This window comes from Stegodyphus dumicola, chromosome 6 (genome assembly GCF_044657685.1).
Source record: "Stegodyphus dumicola isolate Sdum_Otavi_A_Nest chromosome 6, ASM4465768v1".
Taxonomy (NCBI): Eukaryota; Metazoa; Arthropoda; class Arachnida; order Araneae; family Eresidae; genus Stegodyphus; species Stegodyphus dumicola.
In genome coordinates, this window is record NC_140773.1 from 41,429,092 (window position 1) to 41,452,967 (window position 23,876).

The 23,876-nt window shown below is 30.9% G+C and overlaps 1 protein-coding gene across 1 annotated transcript in view; it reads right to left on the reverse strand.

Annotated features, from left to right (window-relative positions):
* The window catches only part of LOC118186660 (uncharacterized), a 387,713-nt gene that overhangs the window by 95,108 nt on the left and 268,729 nt on the right, over nucleotides 1-23,876 (reverse strand). The window lies entirely within an intron of this gene.

The following is a 23,876-nucleotide window of genomic DNA, read 5'->3' on the forward strand; positions in this document are numbered from 1 at the left end:
CATATATGTAACAAAAATTCACGGATACTGGGTCCCAAGAGAATTCTTGAAAAATAATTACTACTCAGGATAGCTATTTTTAAAGATCACGTTTTTCCACACCCTTCGATGCGGTAATAACATCACTTTAATGTTACGTCTTTCAATTTATGACACGACTGAATATGAATAGATATACTATTTCTCTGTTTACATTTCTAAAACAAAATATCGTATAGTGTTTAAAAAAAGTGCGGAAAGTTTATGTTGCCTGCTTAAAATGATATTGCTGTGCATTACATATAGTTACCTAAATGACTGAAAGAAACGTTATTAACATATATTAAACGTGACTTATTCGGAAGTATGTTATCTAAATTTGGAACTATGAATTGTTTAACTTTTATAACAGAATAAGAATTCCATTTGTTCAGATTTTTAGAATTTTGAAAGCCAGAAAACATGAAAAAACAGCTGAGACATCACCGAAACTCGGAACTCATATCCTCCACTTGTTAACTAGGTGTGATAATACTTACATCACTGGTTTTTTAATAAGTACAGAATCTGCTTGTTGAGGGCAAAATTTACACGCACAAGCAATGATTTTAGTTCTTTCACGATATTTAGAAACATATAATTTGTAAGCGGATTGAAATCAGAATCACAGGCGAAACTTATTTTAAAGAATGTCAGAGATGCATTGGAAGAACTTTTATTTTTGGAAGCTGATCCATATTTTTGCTCTTAAAAGTGCACTAAAAAGACTTTCTAATGATAAAGCATCTAGTAAAGCATGAGATTTGAAATTACTAAATGGGAGGTAGCAAAATCAATCAATAATTTGGTGTCATAATTATTTCCTTCCATTTCAAATGATACTGATTTCATTTTTGTCCTTATTGTCACACGCGCCTTGAAGATAAACTTACTACACCTTATTTCATATTCTTAATGTTACTAATATTTGCGTCGAATTTTGTAATCCAAAGTGGAAGAAGGGACAATAATTCGTCACCACATGGATTTGGTGACTGGGTCTCCTCCTACCCGGTCGTCCTTTGAGTGGGGGAGACGGTAAGGAATTTCTTCGTTCCTTACAGCGTAACTTTGTGCTGGAATTAGAAGCATGTCCAGCTAGCAATCGGGAGGATCAGAGCAAGCAAGAGACAGTGAAACTCCAGCAAGAGCATTGCTGATTTTGTACGTTTACAGCTCGGAAATAATTATGTGTAATAAATTACAATAGATTCGTCAAATTATTACATAAATTTAAATGAAAATTCATAGGAAGTGAATGCTAGTGATATTATTTTAAAATATTTGAGTTTATTTTCATTGATAAGCAATACTCTAACTTGAAAGATAAATTAAAGATTTTACATCTCAGGAACGACGATATTTCTTAGTATTAGGGATTTACTGGACTTCATGGATGATGAATGGGGTGACTGCGCTGCATAATGTACAGCAGAAATCTGAAAGACTGTACTCTAGAGTTTTTGATGCAGATTTCTAAATATTCAGTAGAAAGCAGAGAGAAAGAAAAGCTTCAAATCTTATTAAATAAATCGCAGGATAAAAACGTTCATTTATATGTACTGAAAAAAAAGTGTAAATAATAAAGGTAATACAAAATTACAAATTTTTACTTGAAAATTTGTAAATTTTCTTACAAAAGTAGTCTTTAAATACCCACAAAGTTACAAATGTTCTTGCATTTATTATAGACAATATCAGTGTCAGGTTCTATTCACGTTATCTGTAAATGCGTTTTATGTGTAGTTTTGGGTTTATTTCTACATTTGTTTCATTTTACAACATACACTGAAAATGATTTTTCGCTCAAATAAGCTGTGGCGAACGACAGTATATGATCTCTAAGATTTACTTAGAAATTCAAGGATATTCTGCATGAATATCTAATCCTATATCAGAGAGATATTATTGCTGATATTTAATTTTAAATGTGGAGTCGGTTAAGATATCAGTTCAATGCATTCTATTTCATTATCAAGTCATCCGAGTTACTGTAATTCGAGAATGGCCTTTTAATTTAGTCATAAGGCTTTGGCGAAGAGCAATAATAATCTCTACAGTTTAATCAGAAACTTTGCGATATTTTGCATGTACTCTTAAGTAAAAGACAGAAAAGTCTCAATATTTAATTTTAAATGTCGAATCTGTTAAAATTTTAATAAATAGCATTTTTGTCTCCACTGCCAAGTTATCTGAGTTTTATGAAAGAGTTCGATCCGATTTAGAGTTTTCGATTATGTGACTTAGTTTCTTCGAGAAACATTTTCCACGGTTTTTTACCAACATTGAAATTTGTTCTAACGTATAAATTTTAATACTTTCACACAAATGTAATTCGCTTTCTTCTAGATAACTATTCAATATTTGGAAACAGTGCACATTGCTGTCTTTGACCTATGACGAGTAGCGCATGGTTTAAAAGGCATGAAAGCTTCTTTTCGTTGATTTTAAAACTAAACAACTTAATTTAAATTAATTAACTGGGAATTTTATTAATTTTATGTAAAATAATAAAGAAACTTCCAGCGAATTTTGCATAGAATTCTGGAGCAAAATCAAGCTTGCTTTTAGTTTAAAAGTTTAACTTCTTTTATTAAAAAAAATATTAAAAAAAAAATCCGTTCTTCAGTCTTTTTTATTAAAAAAATATATCTTTTTATATAAAAAAAAAACTTGTTTAAGATTTTTCTGTGAGATAACTTTCGGACATCTGAATACAGACTCAAGATTTTATGGTTGCTTGGTAATTAATTGAATAAAATGTAAATAACAAGAAATTTAATTCTTTGTATTTAAAAAACTCGTACTTTTTACTGTGTCATTCAGGGCATTCTTTAATTTATTTATTATTTGTTTAAAGATGAAGCCTCAATAATGGAAACAACAGTAAGAAAGCTGTGAGGTGATTGAAATATCCATGATACGCTTCCTTTATGGATATTAGAAATATATTAAGTTCTACGAAAAAAGATCAACAAATATTTTTTGTTCATCACACAGTTCATTAATTTAAATCTTATTCAGCGAGGTTGTGTTGATAAAAATGGTTTAATTATTAATTAATTATTTTCGTTCGTTAATTTTGCTACACATAAAAATGCATTCTATCTGTAGTACTGTTTGGTTAACATTTAAAAGAATAACAACCAGTATCATTTTACTTCCCTTTGCATGTTATAATTATGTGTGTGTATTTGATTATGGCAAAGCCTCGAGGGCTATCTGCCTAAGGGGAGGGATGCCTTCGTGGAGGACTTTCTAAAGGAAACTGCATCGTATACATGTTACACATGGGGAAAACCACGAAAACGCCCATGCAGCCAGCTCGTTCGCGGGATTCGAACCTCGGACCGAACAACCAGTGTTCAGCGACTTTACCGCTCGGCCGCTGGTGGGCGCATGTTATATTAAGAACTGCTCATTTTAAAAGAATTATAAAAATTTTTAAAAAAAGTGAATTTACAGATTTCGTCCTTTAAATTTTAGTGCTTTAATAAATTTTCTACGTTGATCATTATATAATGAAGTTCGTAAGTTTATTTTATTAATCAATTCAAATTGGAGAAGTGTTTTGAGTTTAAAGTAATTCTCACGAAGCAATTTATTATATAGGTAATAAGAATGGAATAAGAAAAGATTACATATTTTCCCTTACTTCTTTAAATGCTGCGATCAAAATAAACACTATAATTAATTACTGTTCGTTTCTAAATTTAAAAAAAATCAACAAATATAATCCAGGTATTGCCATCCTGAAGCAAAATCATGCGATTTAAACATAAAGCTATACATTATAAAATCCTTACATCCGACTTTCAGGCTTAATAAAAATAGCAATAATTGCTCAATTTCCTTAAGAACGATCATATAATCTTTATTAGCAAACACACAAAGATGGAGCTTTATAATGGACTGCATTCTTTCGCATAGTTCATTATTATACTATCGAATAATCACATTGCGCACCACTGTGGCATACTGCATAACTTCACAGCAGGAAAACCTCCTCATTACAGAATTATTACGCATTTGTGTATCCCATTCAGGGCACAAATCCTCGTGTGATGCCAGCAACAAATTGCAAATTATAGGTTTTATGCGAGAACAGGGAGAAAATTAAAATCCCTACCCTGTCAGCATGTTTAATTCCCAACGACTAATAACGACGAGGTTGAGATTTGTCGCAGCGATTAACTCGGGAATTACAGAATCTTCTTTCTCTTGCGGTATTTATTCTTCAAGTACTCAAGCAATTAGAAGGGTGGCCGCTTATTCCGAAATTTAGCGGTAGAGCGTCCTTTGCATAATTCATCAAAGCTCTCATTTTGGCACTCATGATTACTCCGCGGAAGATTTGTCTTTGGTGCTTGTTTGCGAGCAAGAGGTATATTTAGGAATTTGCCATTAAGTATGCTAATTGAATGCTATTTGCGAAAATGGCGATCATTTCATGTTTGTATTTGGCTAGCGGCAATAGCTCCGGAGAAGTCCGCTTTGCGGAAAAGCTATTAAGCGAATGGATATCGTGCCAGTGGATGCATCAAGGTGTGTTTGGATGCGACTTCTACTGGGCTGGTTTTGGAGTAAATATTGTAATAAGTTTAATAAATATCAATTACATCAATAAGAACTCTTCATATCCATCTTAAACGACAAAGGATTACATATTTGAAAGTACAGTGTCCCTCGCAAATAATAATTGCAGAAGTTTATTTGAAAAATAAAATTAAGCAACTAAACGCAAATATTTTGCAAATTAATGCATTTTGAAAATATTCTGAAAACACTTTTGATAGGCTTTGCGTGATATACTGAGCAAGTGCTTGAAGCTCAAATTTTTAAAAATAAACTTTAATATTTTTAATCTTTCATTTCTCTCAGGGCATCAGTCTATTTATTTACCTACCTGTGTATCTATCCGCCTTACATATTTATTTACATAAATATGCATGAATCATTCCCCAGAAAGTGATAAAAGTATGCCACAGTAATTTCTTCAGCCCCTTCCCCTTAACAAAAATTACGCACCTTTATTCTCAGGAAATGTGTTTCACACCAGAAGACAGTTTACTGTAAGAATTACTTCATACGATTAATAAGTTTGAAAAGAAAAAATACTTTCATAGACTAGGAAAAGTTACGTACTGTCACAGCCTAAGGTCTTGTTATTTATCAGCAATAAAAAAAGATTTTTGCTTGTATTTACGCATTTTTTATACAGCAAATACAATAAGCAATATTATGCATGGAATAAAAGTAATGTAATGTTAGTAACTTCAATAACATCTTTTGTTATCTTTGTGTATTATCTTTTGTTACAAGGTTCATGATATCAGTAAAGGTTCATATTACTAGTTATATATCAGTAACATATCATGTTCCTATTATTAGTTTAAAATGTTATTCGACGTGCAAACTATTAATACTGAAAAAAAAAATGGCTGAAACTAATGTACCAACAAACGGCCTAAACGGCCAATAAAAGGTGTAAACTGTTAATGACTTAAACGCCTGAACCCACTTGTCATGTAAACATCTGAAAGATGAGTGTTTCATTATACCTACGCTAAATATAAGGTTGTTTTTTACGATTTTGATCTGAAAGATGGTTAAACGTCAGAGTTCATCATAGCCTATTTTCTCTCCTTCCATCTGAAGAACAAAAATCTGCAACAGAAATTTGTCGTAATTCTCCAAAGACCGTGGGATTATTTTTATCTTTGCAGGTAAAGGGAACTCAATGAAGGAATGTTTTGTCATAATGTTGTTATTATGCCTTATCTCATTTGTTTGACAGTAATATCAGAAGAAGTCCACGAAATTCATCGTGGGAAGGACAGCAAGATTGCTCTTGGCAAAAATCCTTGAGCGTACAGGTAAAAGTATGACTTGACTCACTTTCGCGACCAATTTTGATGGCTAGAACCACGGAGGGGGACGGGTTCAAGTGTCTCCCACCCCTCTTTCCCTACCACTGACCCCGCGGGAGGACTTTCGGCTCGCTGCATATTTAGAATGTCCCATACCGCACAAACACTATACATTTACAGACATCCATGCCTTCTTTGGAATTTGAACCCGGGCGCATCTGTACGGCAGTCAATGTCGCTAACCACTATCCCGGTTCAGCGGCGCTTTGTTATAATTTATTTATTGATTATTACAATTTATTTATTGATTGACATAATTTATTTATTGATTGACATAATTTATTTATTGATTAATTTACTTTTGTAAAGGACTAGACATGATGCTATTTGAAAGAATTTCATCTCTGTGTCGGTTAACTGGAAAGGCGAAAGTTTATTTTCGGCGAAGGAATCTGCAATTTTATGCGAAATATGAGTTTATATCATATTTTCATAATACAAGTCAGTAAGCATTTGACCTTTAATGCGTTTAAGTAGCGATTCTGGATATAGAGTACATAATGCGTTTCGTTTCTTTCTAAAGCAACAATTGTATATTAATACGTGTAAATTTTTCATCCCTTATTACATCATACCACCTCTGTGATCAAAGGAAAAGCAGATAAGATCAATATAATGTGTATTATTTCTTAAAATGTAATGTGGCTACTCAGCAGAACATAAGATATTTGCATTTAAGGTTTCGAGGCTACTTTGACTCTGCAGGAGTTCCGTCTGTTGATTTGTAACTGAGAATGAAAACAACATTTTCGAGGCAGTGCCAAATGATACATTGGAAGATCATATAAATGGAAATTTACCCTTTTGGTGAGATACGTCATCCAACGGCTGACCCATAAATCTCGGGAACTACGAAGAGACTGCTGAAAAGCATTTTCATATTGTTTGTTTTAAAGACGACAATAAAGTGAACAATATAGTTAGTCTGGGATTTGTTCTTTTTTGAAAGCCAATCTGTATTTAGCTATTTTAAGCACCGTATTGGAAAAGAAAGCTGTTTTTCTAGCAAAATTTATCTGTATTCTTGCATCCGCAAGGTACCGCTTTTGTTCTGATTTTAATTTTCACTCCACTTTTTGAGCAGTATTACGAGCAGTCACAAACTGATAACTGAAGTTATCTGAGCTTTCATTTAGCTTAGAGAAACTCATACTCGTGCTGCTTATGTGCCTGATTATCATACAATTTATGGAAATGAAAAAGCTAATTTCTTAACCGAACATGATGTCAATTCACCCTACGACATTATTAGTATTGCAAAGAGTTATTAGAAGTCCTTTTGTTATAAGACGCTTTTATCTAAGTATCATGAAGAATGCATTTCACATCCTGTAATGCTGGGAACACCAAAAATTATTTTCTTACTATTAACCAAACACAGAATTCTGAATCTTTGTTCCTTACAAATTTTAAAGTATTACCTCTGTTTTTAATCTAGTAACGCTAAATCTCAAATTGTTTCGTTTCAATCAAAAATCAAGTGACTTAAATGATTGTTCGAAAAAAGTACCATAAAATACAAAACTTTTAACTTTCTCCTGCCCTTGAAGGGCTTTTCAAGGCCTCAAATTATACCAGCAGAAGGTTTGAAAAAACTAGCTGTGACTAGACCAGAGTACTTAACCTGTTTTTGCGAAGTCTAGATTGCCGTTGCCTGCTTTTGTTTGTGTCAATATTGCATGCATTGTTTAATGTTTAATTAAACTTTTTTGAGTCTCATGTATATACTTGTGCTGAACGGGTATTCTTTATGTACTCAAATAAAAAAATAATCAGAAAACTCATATATTGTAAAAGAAATATATTGCCACACTGTCAGAAATAAAATATTTTTATTTTCTATTTTCCAGTATGTTGCGTTTCGGCGAAGCCTATGATAATAAATTTTTCTTCCAAATTTAATATTTCTCTAACTGATTAAGAAACTAAGCGATTTTAAAGCAGTAAACGTTGTTTCTCATTTATGTTATTATTAATTACTAATTGGACCTGTGAAATTATACTAGCTGAATTCGTTCAAATCGTTATATATTTTTTCGTTTTTATTATAAATATTTTAGTTATTACTTATATGTTAGGTTGGCCGCATAAGCGCTTATAAAATTAAAGAATTAATTCATGCCTATCGCAAAAAAGTTTTCAATTTAGATATGCAGTGAAATTAATAATTTTAAATTATCAAATAAAATTTAATATTTATGTTTTATGATATTTCGTAGTCAAATGATTTCTTTATGTGGGTTAAAAAAAAGAGTATTTATCAAAACTGTTTGCCATTTATTATTTAAGAAACATTGACAGTATATAATAAGTTTTGGAGCTCAGAAAAGCCATGAAGAATGTATTTTAAAAATTCTAAATTTCTTAAATAATAACTTCAATTTAGAGAAATAAATATCCAAATGACAGTAAACGTGGTTCTGGTTTTCGTTTGCATCGTCTGATAAATCTCAGATATGCGCGCGAATTAATTTCATCCACTGAGTTAATTTTATCTGGAAGCTAATGTAAATTATTCAAATACAGTTGAAATGCATTAATAAATAAATTGAATTAATTATTGCAAACTTAGTAAATTAGTATGTCTGTGAATCAGTTAGACATGTCTGTGGATTTTTAAGGCGGTAATATAATCCTAAAATTAATTATGCTACCTCAGCAAGTGTCAGAATTGAGTCGATACTTGATAAATAAAGATGGGAAAAGTTTAAGTTGTTAAAAAATTCATTAATTTTTTTTTCGTCTGCAGAAATTTTACTCTCTCAGAAGAATACCCATATAGACAATTGGATAGAAAGTAAGGCGAAGGTAGATACAAATATAATAATAGCATTGAGACAAGGATATCAGCTGTTGTAAATTTTTCACCAATTATACTGAAGGCAATAAAATTTTAAATTTTGGGAAAAGATTTTACGAAACCTTTCATAAAATCTAAATGGTTTGAAATATATATAACAATTATTCAGTTTTCGAAAACTATCTCAGCATAATATAAATTTAATGTCTAATGCCTTATAGTAAATATTAATAGAAAAACCTACTTCTCTTGAAAGCAATCAAATGTCTTGTAATGTAACGTAAGGCATGAAAATCCAGATGACTGATAGCAAATATGAAGATAGATATATAGTTACTATAAGCGTAATTTGCATTTTAAAATTTTTGGAAATTTACGACATTATACATTTGAATATCTGTAAAATTAAAGTTTACACATCTTTAGTTTTAAATTTTCAAATTCCTATGTAAGTACTACGGTATAATTCTGCCAATTCTATTTTTAGGAATATTTAAATTAAATGTTATTTTTTAAAAACGATCAGATAAAAGTCAAATTTAGGATATTTCTCGGTAAGGTGTTTATAGTGGCTTGTATTCACATCACACACAAGGAAAAGCACGAAAGTTCTAGAAAGATACATCGTTAATCGGAAACCTAACTCCGGAATTTATCCAGTGTTCTCCCTGAAAGGCTGAAAATGTGGAATCTTGTCTGAGTCCTTCAAAATGCACTGGATGTTTTTTATAAAATCATAGTTAGGTGGATTTTGTTTAATTTTAAAGCCAAAAACGGCATACTTCTCTTTCATGAATTAATATCAGAGAGAAAATAAAATGCAGAAATATTAAAAGAAATCAAGTTAAGAGAACACTTTGTCCTCTAAAAGCGATATTTGTCTTCAACAAATTAAGCGTTTATGCGGTGCAAAATGTTCATGATATAAGGCGATATAATTTATTCTTAAGCTTAAAATGTTTCTCTATAAATTAAAGCAAAACTTTAATTTAGAGTTTTATGTTGTGCTAAAGTTATTCTTCATTCTTTTACTTTATGAGTTGCACCTGATAATTTCTAGAAGAAAATTTTTCTTCCTTTGTTTATGATTGTTTACATTTCAAGTATTTATTACATATGTCTGTTAGTTACGTATAATTAACATTCTTGAATAAATTAAGTCTGAATATTTACGCGGAGTTAATCTCATGGGGATTCTTTCATCATTCATTCAGGAATTGTTTTAAATCTGTGGATCAACAGGAAATTTAAATTTTTGGTTGTGTTTAATGTTGATTAGTATTAAATTTATAATTTATGATGCCAAATTTAGTAAGAAAAATTAAATAATTTTTCAAGTAGCTGCTAAAGTTATAAACAACTGCAAACGAATCTTTAAATCTTTTTCCCTCTATTTCATTATTACTCCAGTGTTAAAGACGCACACTGTCTGACGCATTACCAGTTCTCGCCACTGTCTTCAGTCTTTCGGCAACTCTCTAATATATCCTTTTTGGCAAATTCCCAAATCTGACTTTTTCTAAATATGAGATAGTATATCTATAATCAGGAAAAGCAAAAATTTTCTAAAATATATTCTCTTGTATCTCAGTTAATATAGAGACGGTTAATACATCACTATAAAATGTTGTTAATATTCTTTGTTAATAAAATATAATAATTTTTGTACGAATTAAATGAATTTTTAATTAATACGTTCATCGATTTCAAAGCGAGCGGTTGCAAAAGGGTTAGAATAAAACAATTTTTCCCAAACGCGCAATACTGTTGCCATTCGGCAAAATGTAGGATATTAATATTTCAGTTTCTATTAACAAACTCTGTTGTTTAAAATCCATATGTTGTCATTGCTGGAAATTAGATATTTTTATCTTCCCCGCGACACCTTTTTACCATTCGGTAAAGCATATTATATTTAACCTTAACATTCAGTCTTTCTTACTGCATAACAAACTAAGAGATTTAAAAGCAATAAACTCAGTTCTTAAGAATATATTTCTACTTTTTAATCTGATCGATTTAAATAAAAAATCATTTTAATTAGAAATATAAAACATTTTTATGATATGACACTCACTAAAATCATTATATTTATTTTCTTTTTTATGATAATTTTTTAGGGCGCATTGCCAAGCAAGCTGCCAATTCAATGAAGTAATGTAATATAATATACCAGTAAAGTATTAGATCAGCTATGTCAAAGCCTAAAATCGACGAAAATTTGGAAAAAAAATTGAAACTCAGCAATAAAATTCGAAAAGATCACGATCACATGGAAAGACTATCAGTTCAGCAGTTATAGAAACAAAAGGGAAAGTTTAACAATAAGCAAAGCTGTTTAGGAAGTTAAATTTCTTTGATAAAAACTTTTTTTTTTTTTTTTTTTTTTTTTTTTTACCCGAAAAGGCTTTAGCCCAGAAGGGCTATTTATTAATTTCGTTTTGGCAATTTGCGTCGATTCACTTTCACGGCGAATCACGTTTTACGGCGAATCACTACAAACGGCGAACCACTTTATAAATTGTTGCCACCAAATATTATTGAAGTGTTATATTTAAAGAAATTAAATAATGAAGAATCTGCATAAATGTATGTATATTTCTCGAATTGTGATAAAACTACGGTACCTAGAGCCATCGAATTTTAAATAACGTAATCTTCCACCGACTATGGGCATCTGGAAGCCCTAATTTGGAATTTGGTTTTATTATCGATTTCATATTTTGCAACACTTTAACGAATTTTTTATGAAAAATCTCAACGATTTCAAAGCAAATTGTAAAGAATTAATGTTTTTATAGTGTATTTATAGTCTAAGTGCAATTATTCATTTAACTGTATTAATATCCAATTTTAATATAATAACTGTGTCTTTAGTAGTAAGCTGTAATATAAAAGTTAACAATGACATTCAGAATATTAGAGACTTATGTGAGATCTAAGTATTTTTATACTTCTCCACTATAAATTTTTTAAGCTGGCAATGTATGAAATATAAGCATTTGTATGTTCTTGGGTTTTTGTATACTGAGTTTAAATGTTGAATTTTGCATTAGTAAATTCATGTTGACAATGTCGTCACTTATCAATCACAACAGTATAATATAATTATTATGTATGATATATCTTCTTTATGTATTGAATTGTAAACTTTATATGTAACTTGCTAAAATTACTTGCTAGGGTATTGAATTGTAATCTTATGTGTCACTTATTGTAATCTTATGTGTCACATATAGCATAGAAATAGAATAAAAATACCACTATAAAAACATTGCGGCAACGTTTAATTCGATTAAAATATTACATAAATTGAATATCGAATTAAAAACCATCATACCAACGTTTAAAAGAATTAAAATATTACTTAAATTAAATACTTTAAAATAAGTAAATAAGAACGCTTCGTACACTAGAGCTAAAATGACAGCAATTAATTTATTGTCGGTAAAAAAGGAGGAATGTCTAATAATTTTCTTACCGTTACAGCGGTTATTTCTTCCAACATGACTACAATATCATATACGGCCGTCTCAGAATCGGCTCTTCTAACGGTCTTCATCTGTGATCTACATTTTCGCACTTCATTGAAGAAACAATTAGCGACGTTTCCTCCAAAACTTTAAAATAAATTTCCTCTGACCCTTGTAAGAATTTATAAATAAATCTTTGGCGGCGAAAATAAGGTCTCAAAGGACAATTTTTTGATTCCGAAACCAAAAATTCTTGATACTTATCAAAAACAACATTCATCTTTGAAGGAGACATTTTTGAAGGAATTCGAAGATATGAATTAAATTTTAAAATGGCGCGGTAATGCACAAATTTTCAGCAACCTATCAGGGAGCTGATTACAGCTCATTAATGCACAAATATTCTAAAACCAATCAGAGAGCTGATTACATCACGCCTAGAATTAAAATTATTTAAATAATCATACATAATAAAATCATTTTATAAAAGAAATGCAAAATTAAATTGTATTTTAATATTTAACAGCCATAAATAATGTTTAAAACATTAGATTAAATTTATAGATATTAAAACCAATTACTTTTAAAGTTAGGTGACGTCACTGATTACATCATCCACAGCATAAAATTTCATAAAATATGATAAAGAATAAAATTTTTATTTCAAATAAAAATGCAAAATTAAATTGATTTTTAATATTTAGAAGCCATAAATAATATTTAAATCACGGAATTTATGCATAATAACACGCATTATTTTTTAAATAAAATGTCAACAAAGTATCGGTTACCATAAATAACTTATCCAGCAATGGGTTTACCATAAGTCGTATTACTCGCCAAAAGAAAAATTGCCAAAAACTCGCCAAAATCCGTGCAACCGTCTACCAAAGTAGCACCGTTCGGTGGCCACTAGATTGAGATTACACTTTTAATAAATTTTAATTTTTAAGTAATATTCTTAAACAATTACAAATATTTTTAATATTTAGCACTTAGTAGTAAAAACCCTCTCTAAAACGACCACCTGCGTTTCCAGATTACTCTGGTGGTCTTAAAGAGATCATATTTTCATTCTGTTAATTTTATTGTTTACAAGTATATTAACGTCAGATAAAAAAATAGCATAAATCCATATAAACCAACAGGAGATTTATTATTATATTGATACCAGTAAGAAAACCAGTAAAAGTCAATATAAACCTATACAAACCAGTACAAAGTTCTGCCATTGAATGTTGGTTGTATGGGTGTCAATTGATACCAGTAAGAAAAACCCACAGAGATCAATAGAAACCAGTAAAAGTCAATAGAGACCATCAGAAATTCTATAGGTACCAGTAGAAAGTTTTACTGGTTTCTATGGGTCATTTTGAAACCAGTAAAAAAACCCCACAAAGACCAACAGAAACCAGTAAAAGTCAATAAAAACCCATAAAATCTTATGGGTACCCATAAAAAGTTTTACTGGTTTCTATGGGGCATTTTTAGTAGGGTTGCCTTGAACTAAAAAAGCATTAGTTTTATATAAACAGTTTATTAATATTTTAAAACATGAAACATTTAAGAGAAAAATTGCCTGCAGCACAGTGCGGCTAAGAAGCTATTCTACTGAAACATGAACATGAGCAACTGTTGCCATTTACAAAAACTCAATAGTAAAATAAAGCATGTTGCCAGTAACAAGATTATTGTAAAAATCACAACATAAAATTAAACAGTGAGAAAATAAATAAGGCAAAGAAAATAAAGAAATACAAATATTAAATATACGTCTAGAGCAGCACTTGAAGTAGGATATAGTAGATCTGCCACAATTCACATCAATTTCAAGGACCTTCGAACGTTTACTTATGTGTGGTATTGCCTAGAGGCAAAATAAAGAAAAAATTCTCAGGATTAGCTTTTGTCAGAAGGCGTTACCGCATGCTAGAAATACCTGAGATCTTTACTTTGTCTTTACAAAATTAAAAGTTATTTTGTCATATCTTAGCATGGTGTAACATCGCTAATAAGCAATAAGACTTAGCCTTATTTTCCTCGTTATGAACTTTCTCATTAATTATGAACTGAAAAATATTCGAAAATCGGCTACAAAAGTTCTCCTGAGGTAGCGCTGTCTGCGCGGATACCTGCATTGCAAACTCTGTTTTACCTGAGCCGCCGAAAACATCGCGGAAGGAAACGTCGAATAGAAAACAACGCAAGGCGAAAGCGTTGTAGTACAAAACATCGTGGGAGAAAAAAAAAAGCAAAGAGAAAAACATCGCAGTTCTAAAATATCACGGTACAAAATATCGTGGTCGAAATTAAAACGGTTTAAAAACATCCGCATCGAAACTATCATGGCAAACAATAAAGTACCTACAAATCATCGCATGACGATAACATCGCACACATGCGTTTTTCAGGTTTTAAAAATAAGTGCATGTTCGCATAATGATTTGAGAACGCAAGAAGGTTTGGTTTATGTAATTATGGAAAAGCACACTACGGCTATCTGCTTAAGGAAGGGATGCCTTTCTAAGGGGACTTTCTAAGGAAAACTGGCTCGTATACACGTTACACATGGGGGAAACCACGAAAACGCCCAGGCAGCCAGCCTGTTCTCGGGATTCGAACCTCGGACCGAACTACCAGTGTTCAGCGACTTTAACCGCTCGGCCACTGGTGGGACTGAATGCAAGAAGGATAGAGGAATATTTTTACTCCTATATTTCATAATTTTGAATTAATTAATAATTTTTTACTGAAAAAGAAAGAAGAAAACTTAAGCATTTGAAAATTAAAGCAACTTAATTTTGAATTTACATTGTGTATTAGCAAAGATTATTAATTTTACTGATATTTTTTTCTTTTGATTCCTTACTGATAATTTTTGTATTACCTTTATACAAATTGCTTAATTAATTATTAAATTATTTTTTTAACGTTTTTTAAACTGTTATTGTTTTAGTGAAAATTATATCTTGTTTTGTCTCCGTTTATTCGTAAAGTATCGTCACCATTTTATCTCTCCTACCCTCTTTCTTTCTTGCACTTCCAAATCATTATGCCAAAATGCATTTACAACGTTTAAAACCCGAAAAACGCATGTGTGCGGTCGTCCTGCGATGATTTGTAGGTACTTCATTTTTTTACCACGTTATTTTTTAGGACGATGTTTTTAATCTGCGAAGTTTTTGAATCCCTTTATTTTCGACCATGATGTTTTAGAACTGCGACGTTTTCTCTTTACTTTCTTTTCTCCCACGATGTTTTATACTACGACGTTTTTCGCCTTGCGTTGTTTTCTGCGAGATGTTTTCATCTGCGATGTTTCCAGCTGTAACCGATAGCAATAATATTTATAAACGAATATCTATTTCTGAATCCTAGCAGGTATTTAGTTATATCTATAAGAAATAAATAAAAACACATTTTTGGTTGAATCATCGTTATTTGACTCTAAATGTTAACAATCTAATTCAATAACATGTACAAAATTTCTTGAACTAGTGAGCATCATATATAGCAGGGTTGGCCAAACTTCATGTCAGTAAGAGCCGCGCGTTTGAATTGAGGAATGTTCGAGAGTCGCATCTAGATTTTCTAAAAGCCACAAGTTCATATTTACATCATTATAGAAGTAGTGGAGGAGGTTTAAAATAGAAAGAAATCCCTAATAACTTTGTAAAAAGATTCTAAACTAATTAATTACTTCTTTTTGGACACTGAATAGTTTTAGTTTACCATATTTAATAGATATATTTTATATGCACGAGCCGCACAAATTGCCTGCGAGAGCCATAGCAGGCTCGCGAGCCGCACTTTGGCCACCCCTGATCTATACTATAAGTTCGCAGCTTAGCATCAGAATATCAGCAACAATATCTAAAATTTCCTTTTTTTTATAGCAGCCGTCCCAACTAATCTATTATTAATCTAGCTTGATTAAACCTTCCTTTCTTGAAATGAGGTTCATTTAAGGGGTTTCTAAGTTGATTTTATATTTTGGGAAAATTTTGCCTGTTTTTTTCCCTAGGCAACGAAGCTTTCTAACACTTTTTGTAAATTTTCAGAGCTATATGTTGTTTCCCACCTATTGATGTTACAACCTTTTTAACTGACATTTTTCTTTCGTAGTTGGATTTCGAATTTTCTTTGGATTCAATTTGAGACATAGTTGATGTCCTACAAGAAACTCAGTTAAAGCGTGCATATTTTCCCAGCAAAGTACTGAATATTAAGAAAAGCGTATTTTCTCTTAGAAATTACTTTCACATTATTATAAAATATTACACATCATTTTCCAATTATTTACATAAGTAGGTGACGTATAAAGTGCCTGAATTAAATTTTTCAATTAATTAAAAACTCGCTCATTTATAAGTTTGATTACTTGAATGCATATTCAGACTTCAGATTGCTATTTATATATGGTTTTGGGATTGTTAAAATTTCTTTCTTTTTGAATGATGTCATTCAATTTTTAATCAGCTTATAATAGAAAGTTTGAGAGAGAAAGAGAAGTGAGCATCCTTGAAACAGTGTTAGAAAGCTGTTGGATGATTAATTAGTCATGTGCAACACACTAGTCGACAATGCAATCCTGTAAAATCTTCGCATTTATGCTTTACATGCGGTGTAATGAATAATTATGGCATAAAATGGATACAAGGAAACATACAGGACAGAAGTATGTTTACTTCATTACGGTGGAATGAGTAATACTTTGCATTATCATTAGGAAATCAGTGGTGTCCAAAGAAGCAGTCGTAAACTAGTTACGCATTGAACATTCTATGCCAAACTACACGCACTGTCTTTAGAATCAATTTCTGGAACTATTGGAATGCTTTGTTTCCAGATTTGTAAATTAAACAATAGTTACCTCAGACAGAATCACTTACAATTACGCTATGAATGAAGAATCCCTTTCTAATCCTCGAGGTTTGACATTGAGTTTTGAAGAGTACTTTGAAAGAGAAATAAAAGTAAATAATACAATAATAAAGTTGATAATAAAGTTGCGTAATTGTTATTATTATCTGATCATTTTTTTACTTTTCATGAACAGCGGGATTTAACAGACCAGAATTCTTAATTATCTGTAAATCGTGTTTTTAAATTATGACTTTATCCTTAACGAGTATTTATTATGCTTCATATATGATTTGAATAATGAATATAAATATATGGTTTGAATAAATGAAAGTATGGCCAAAACATGCATACATTTGTTTTATGCTTATTTATTTATTTTATTTTGAGCACAAATCAAATGTAAAACAATTATGAATATTTTGGAAACTATATATTATAAACTATAATATTTTGGAAACTAATATTTCAGAGTTTGCATAGGTTTTGATTTCAAGTTAAAAACCTCAACATTGTTACGTATTGAATTCATAACACAACTTAAATTGACTACACAACAGTACATTTAAAGATGCATACGAAAAGTCGTTAATTAAATGTGCAGATTTGAATTATCAATTATTTAACTATACAGACTCATTATTTTAATTTTTTATAAATCATTATGTAAATAATTATATACAATCAAATCGTTCAATTATCAATGTAACATTCGTAGTGTTAACAGTACTAAAACATAAAGAACAAAACTATTAAAGCAAAATGCAGTTAATTCCCCGAATTGTGAATAAACATGTATTCTATACTATTAAATAAACATTTTAGCAGGCACTGGAGTCATATAATTACTAAACACTTACATAGGAAATTTCAGACAATAGAATCGCATATTATTAAACTTCTATATAAAATGAATAAATTTTCACACTGAAATATTAAATGTACTCTATGTATTTGAAAACGAGATTTTAACTTTTGAAGATTATACAAACTGAAATCGAACGACATTTAAAGCTTAAATAAACGCCTATTTTTATAAAACAATCCGATGACGCTGAAGATACGCAATTTTAAATTTAATTCAATTCTCTTATGTTGCATCTGTCGCATAAACATTCATAAGTAATTAAATAAGGTAAGTATACATATTAAAAATATTTGTAAAATATGTAAGTGGATTACAAATTTTCCTCAGAAATAAAGATAGTCACAATTCTCTTGAAACTTGCTTCTCCATTTCTAGTACTTCGTTATTTTATTGAAATACATACAGGCGTTAGAATGATGTAATGAATAATAGTTAATATTTATATTATATTTTAAAATTGTCCAACACATTGCAAAGACAGAAAATAAAAATGCATAACATACCATTTAAATACTGTGTAATCTTTTCTAAATATCTGTAGCCCCACTGTATGAATTCTAAATTCGAATTGACAAATCGAAACCAATTTTAGCACGTATTATAACAGTAAAAATCGAAGAAGAAATGTCAACTATAAATAACGAAGAATTTGCAGATAATTCATAATTTATAATTTACTTAAATTATTTACATCGTTTGCTAAACAGGAACAAATATTTAAATTAATGCTTCTTTTGGCATGATATGTTCCGTATTTATATTATCTTGCTTTCTAGAATAAAAATATGTTAAATAATATAAAACAAAACAAGGTATTTACGTCTCGTAAATGTGATTAAAATCTTATGTCTAAACGTCTTATGAAAATTATTACAGCAAATATTTCGCTCTTTTTCCAAATATATGAGGAAAACACAAAACTCTGTTGCTCTAACGCTTCTTGATGTATAATCATGACAATGAGAAAATAATGCGCTTTTCATATGAACATAGTCTGATAGCCTTTTAGGCAGTTCATTTTTATTCCTATTCTTTAATTCAGCTGTAACATGAAATGATATATTTAATTAAATTACGTTCAACACCATTTTATTTAGTAATTGAACTAGAATTATGCAGGTATTATTTGGAACTTCTAAATTCCATGTTTTCTTGCAATTAGCTTCCAATCCAATTTATTAGAATCCTTGTTGAATTTAATAAATGAACTGCAATTCTTTCGGCTAAATAATATATATTCCTTTTAGTTCCTAAATTTTAGGTTCAAATATTTCCTCTGTTTTAAATATGGAAAAAAATTCTAATTTCACTGGAGTTCATCTTGCTTTATCCTAGTAAATATTTTTCGAATTTATTTTTAATTTTTAGTTATTTCATGTACTTTGTGAACAAAATAATTTCTTTCTAAATGATAAATCAGTGAATGAAAAACAACAGGAATCGGCATATCGTGAGTAAGCTTGCAAGTCTTTAGTTTCGAAGGTTGAATAGAATCTTCTTCTTCAGCTGTGAGAAAGAAAACGATTTCAAAAATACATACTTCAGCACGAGAACAAATGAAAAAAGCCCTAAGTAAATGATAAAAACGAAGTCTTCAAGCCATTTGACAAAAGCTTTAACGAAAAGAAACTTAAAAATTAATTTTTGAAAAGTTAACATTGTAGAGACATTAGGTACTTTTTTGGAACCAGAAATATGAAAAATTAACAACGCCTTCGCCGGGAATCGAACCACGGATCTCTGGAATACCGGCCCAGCGTGCAGAACCACTACACTACGAAGGCACGCTAGGAAGGCGGGGGAAATATCTTATAACATTAAAGAGGGATTAGAATTGGGAATATTTATGAGAACCAAAAGATTTTTATCGATGCCTTCTTCGGCGTTTTATTTTGCAATATTTGTTACAATTTCCTTCGGTTAGAGAAAGTTTTAAATTCGTCATTAACATTTTAAACCAGATAAAAGATATTAAGAACCATCTCTACATAAAAAAACACAGGAAAAGAAAATTTTCAACGGAAACTATCAAATTGCTAATATGATTAGGAAAATAAGACTATGATATTTTTTTAGATAATTGCTTTTTTTTATTGATGAAGAAAACTTTCTGATATAGAATTTTATGTCTTTATATTCATATTTTTATGTCATAAGAAGACATGCATTAGTATCGAGATTTTCCAAATTCATAGAAGCTAAATAATTATTAATTGTAATATAAAACAAAAGAAAAATTACTTGAAAATACCAGTAAACTTTGGATAAACAAATCAAGGTGTATTGTATAGATCGTCTAAATTTATAGGAAGGGGAGGGATAATGACTCGGGCCTTGAAGCATCTTCACGAGAAGTAGTCACATGGTGTAAATCCAGATTTCATGCTAGCCAAGTATCAGAGTGTATTTGGAAAACGGCTAGTTCATGAAGCGGTTCTAGTGTATTTGGAAAACGGCTAGTCCATGAAGCGGTTCTAGTGTATTTGGAAAACGGCTAGTCCATGAAGCGGTTCTAGTGTATTTGGAAAACGGCTAGTCCATGAAGCGGTTCTAGTGTATTTGGAAAACGGCTAGTCCATGAAGCGGTTCTAGTGTATTTGGAAAACGGCTAGTCCATGAGGCGGGAGTGTATTTGGAAAACGGCTAGTCCATGAAGCGGTTCTAGTGTATCTGGAAAACGGCTAATCTAATGGCGAGGCTGATTTTCATTCATACCATACTCTAAAACAATGTTGTACAACAGCAATAAAATTCGTTTTTTCATATGGCAGAACACAAGTAGCTTTTTCTATTTCAAAAGCGGCCATTACTCTAGTGATGTGAAAAGCGCTTATGTGATGCTGACATTACGAAAACAAAGAGAAGGTTGCAAACTTAAAGATATCCTCCACGAAGTGGTACTAAACGCGACCTGATAAAAATGAACGCCTTTCAATTTGTAAGAATTTAATCTGTATGTTTCTTTTACATTAAATAGTTATATATATGATACTAAAATGAGTAATATTAAAAAGAAACTAAAAGAGATTTCACAAACTAAACAACGTGCTGAAATCCGAAGGTAATTTAATAGTAATAACACAAATATGGAGAAAATATAATTTTTTCTTTAGCCAGGGCTCAATACACCATAGTATAAGAGCAAATCCAAAGAATTAAAGGAGGAGAGAGTGCTATGTGTCCCCTTAATATTTTTCATGGGACTGATAGCACGAGATAACCTTATTCAATGAGCAATTCTGAATTATGCAATATGCAACGCAATTAATGAATAATTAGTTACTGTGTAGAGACATTAGGATTTTTTTGGAAGCAGGAGATGGGAAAAATGAGCAACGCCTTCGCCGGGAATCGAACCACGGACCTCTGGAATACGCGTCCAGCGTGATGTCTATTATACTACAAGGGCATGCTAAGAAGGCGGGAGAAATACTTTATAACTGTAAGTACACAATTATAAGATTAATTCATTTCAAATTTAATTTTTGACATTAATGAATGTATTGTTTTTTGTGTATTTAAAAAAACATAGTTTTGACCCTACACTATCTCGTAGTACCAGTCTTTTGAAGACAAGCTGCAAAATATCTTAGGCTTTAGAGGAAAAAATGAAGATCAACGGACTGATAGAGTTTTGCTTATTAGTGCTAATTATTCATATTTTGTTCAAAATTTTATCTGTTTTGATCTGTACCATATCAATATTACTGATCATCATCTAATCGCCTGTAATTACAGGACAATTTTCGAGAGCAACATATTATTTTTTTACAGAATTTTTCATGTCTGAGTTTTTCTGTTTTCATCTGTTTCTGTTTTTTACGAATAAAATGACACGTTCTTTTATTTATTAGAACAGACTGGAAATGATATTGAACGCACTAAATTACCGATTACCGCTTTGTAGGTATAAGTTTTACGGATTATCCCTGCATCATCTCCTAGAAAAATTATCATACTAGCAATCCCAGGAAACCGGAAAAAGAAAGTTTTAAATCTTGCACTGCCCACGGCTGCTGATTTAAAGCGAAAAAAAAATTATTCCGTTTTTAATTTTCTACAGAACAAAAATATTAAAATCATTATTTCTTACTTCAGAGAAAATCTGTTTTTTCATTAAATTATTCTGGCCAATGATCTCAATTCTAACTGCTCTTTGACTGTCGATCACTTCAATAACTTGTTTCCTGGTTGCTTTTCTTCACTTTTCGATGAATAGATGGTGCCAGGCCTTCGATATCTATCATTCTTGAATTTTTCTATGTTGGTTTGACGTCGGCACACGCTCGTTTTTTATGATTTTCGCTCCCGCAATTAAGAAGGAAGGTAATAAAATTATTTGTCTATAAATTTACTCATGATGCTCCGTTTCCTATTAATTATTATTACTTACTTTAGTATTTAGCTTTTCGTCGTGCTCTTTTGTTTTGTTTGTTAGAATTTGGGGTATTTTGAGGATATTCGCGATTTCTAATGCGGTGAATCTCATTGTTAACGCGTGAAAGGAAATTCAAAGCTTAATGTCATTCTAAAGCTGCAGAAAAGCTCCTTGGTATTGCAAAATAAGCATTTCTCCGATAAAGAGTGTTGTTGAAATTATTTCTGGTGTTCAGCATTTGTAACTATAATGAAGGAATTGGAAGAAAATGAAAGAATATGGCTGGAGAAAGGCAAAATTGACGAATGATATAAAGGAATTTATCAGACTAAGATATATTTCATGTATATTAATGAGTCAAGAGGAAAAATTATAAGAGATAAAAGAATACAATTAGAAAATATAAAAGATATAATTAAGAAAAAGAAAAGAAAAAAAAAAGAGATACTAGCAAGTTTACTTTGATTAAGCATTGGAATGTAAAATTGCTAGATTTATAACTTGTTGTTTGTTTGCTTATTTAAGCTGAATTGCGTTATAAACGAAATTTGTGAGTAAAGTAACTATATAGGAATTTATCATTTAACAAATGACCAAGACATATTCTCTGTCGAGACCCACCAGCGGCCGAGCGGTAGAAGACGCTGCACACTAGTAGTTCGGTTCGAGGTTCGAATACCGCAAACGGGCTGGCTGCATGGATGGTTTCGTGGTTTCCTCCCTGTGTAACGTGTATACGAGCCAGTTTCCCTTAGAAAATCCTCCACGAAGGCATCTCTTCCCTTAGGCAGATAGGCCTAGTTTGCTTTCCCGTAATCTCAATAAACCAAACCAAACCCTATTCCCTGTTAGTCCGATCAAGACATATTCCATGTAATCAATTTAGAGAAGACACTAGGACAGAGCAAAGTGGATAAAGAATTTGAAGAAACAAAGTGATCGTGACTGCATATTGGAATGTGTAGACAAATTGATATAAAATCTGAGCTTATATATAGTGCCTTTACACCGAATTTTGACTTAATGAAATCATGGACTCTCGCAAATTACTTGAAAAAACCCTTTTCTTCCTCTCAAAAAATAATATAATAGTTAGTAATAAGTAAATTAACGAATTATGTATGAAAAATGTTATCCAAATTAAACTCTATATGTACACTGCTTATAGCAGTGTTATATCTTTCATTTTAAATAACTCCCTAGCAGTATCTAAAAGCAGTGTTATATCTTTCGTTTTAAATAACTCCATAGCAGTGCTATACTTTCATTTTAAATAACTCCATAATAATGCGTTTTATAATGGAACTCATGTATTTATGCATTAAGTATGATTTTTCAACGGTATAGACTAAATTTCCGTTGCTAATTATGTAGGATGGATAATCAAGCTGATCATAATAACGTCTGATGGTGCATACAGTCAGAAGTTCCTTTTATAATACGTAAGGGTTTATTTGGATGTGAATAAATCAATCACCTAATTATGATTGGTACTGTCGATATAAAAGAATACCCTCCATCAAGGAAAAATTGAGTTAAATATTTA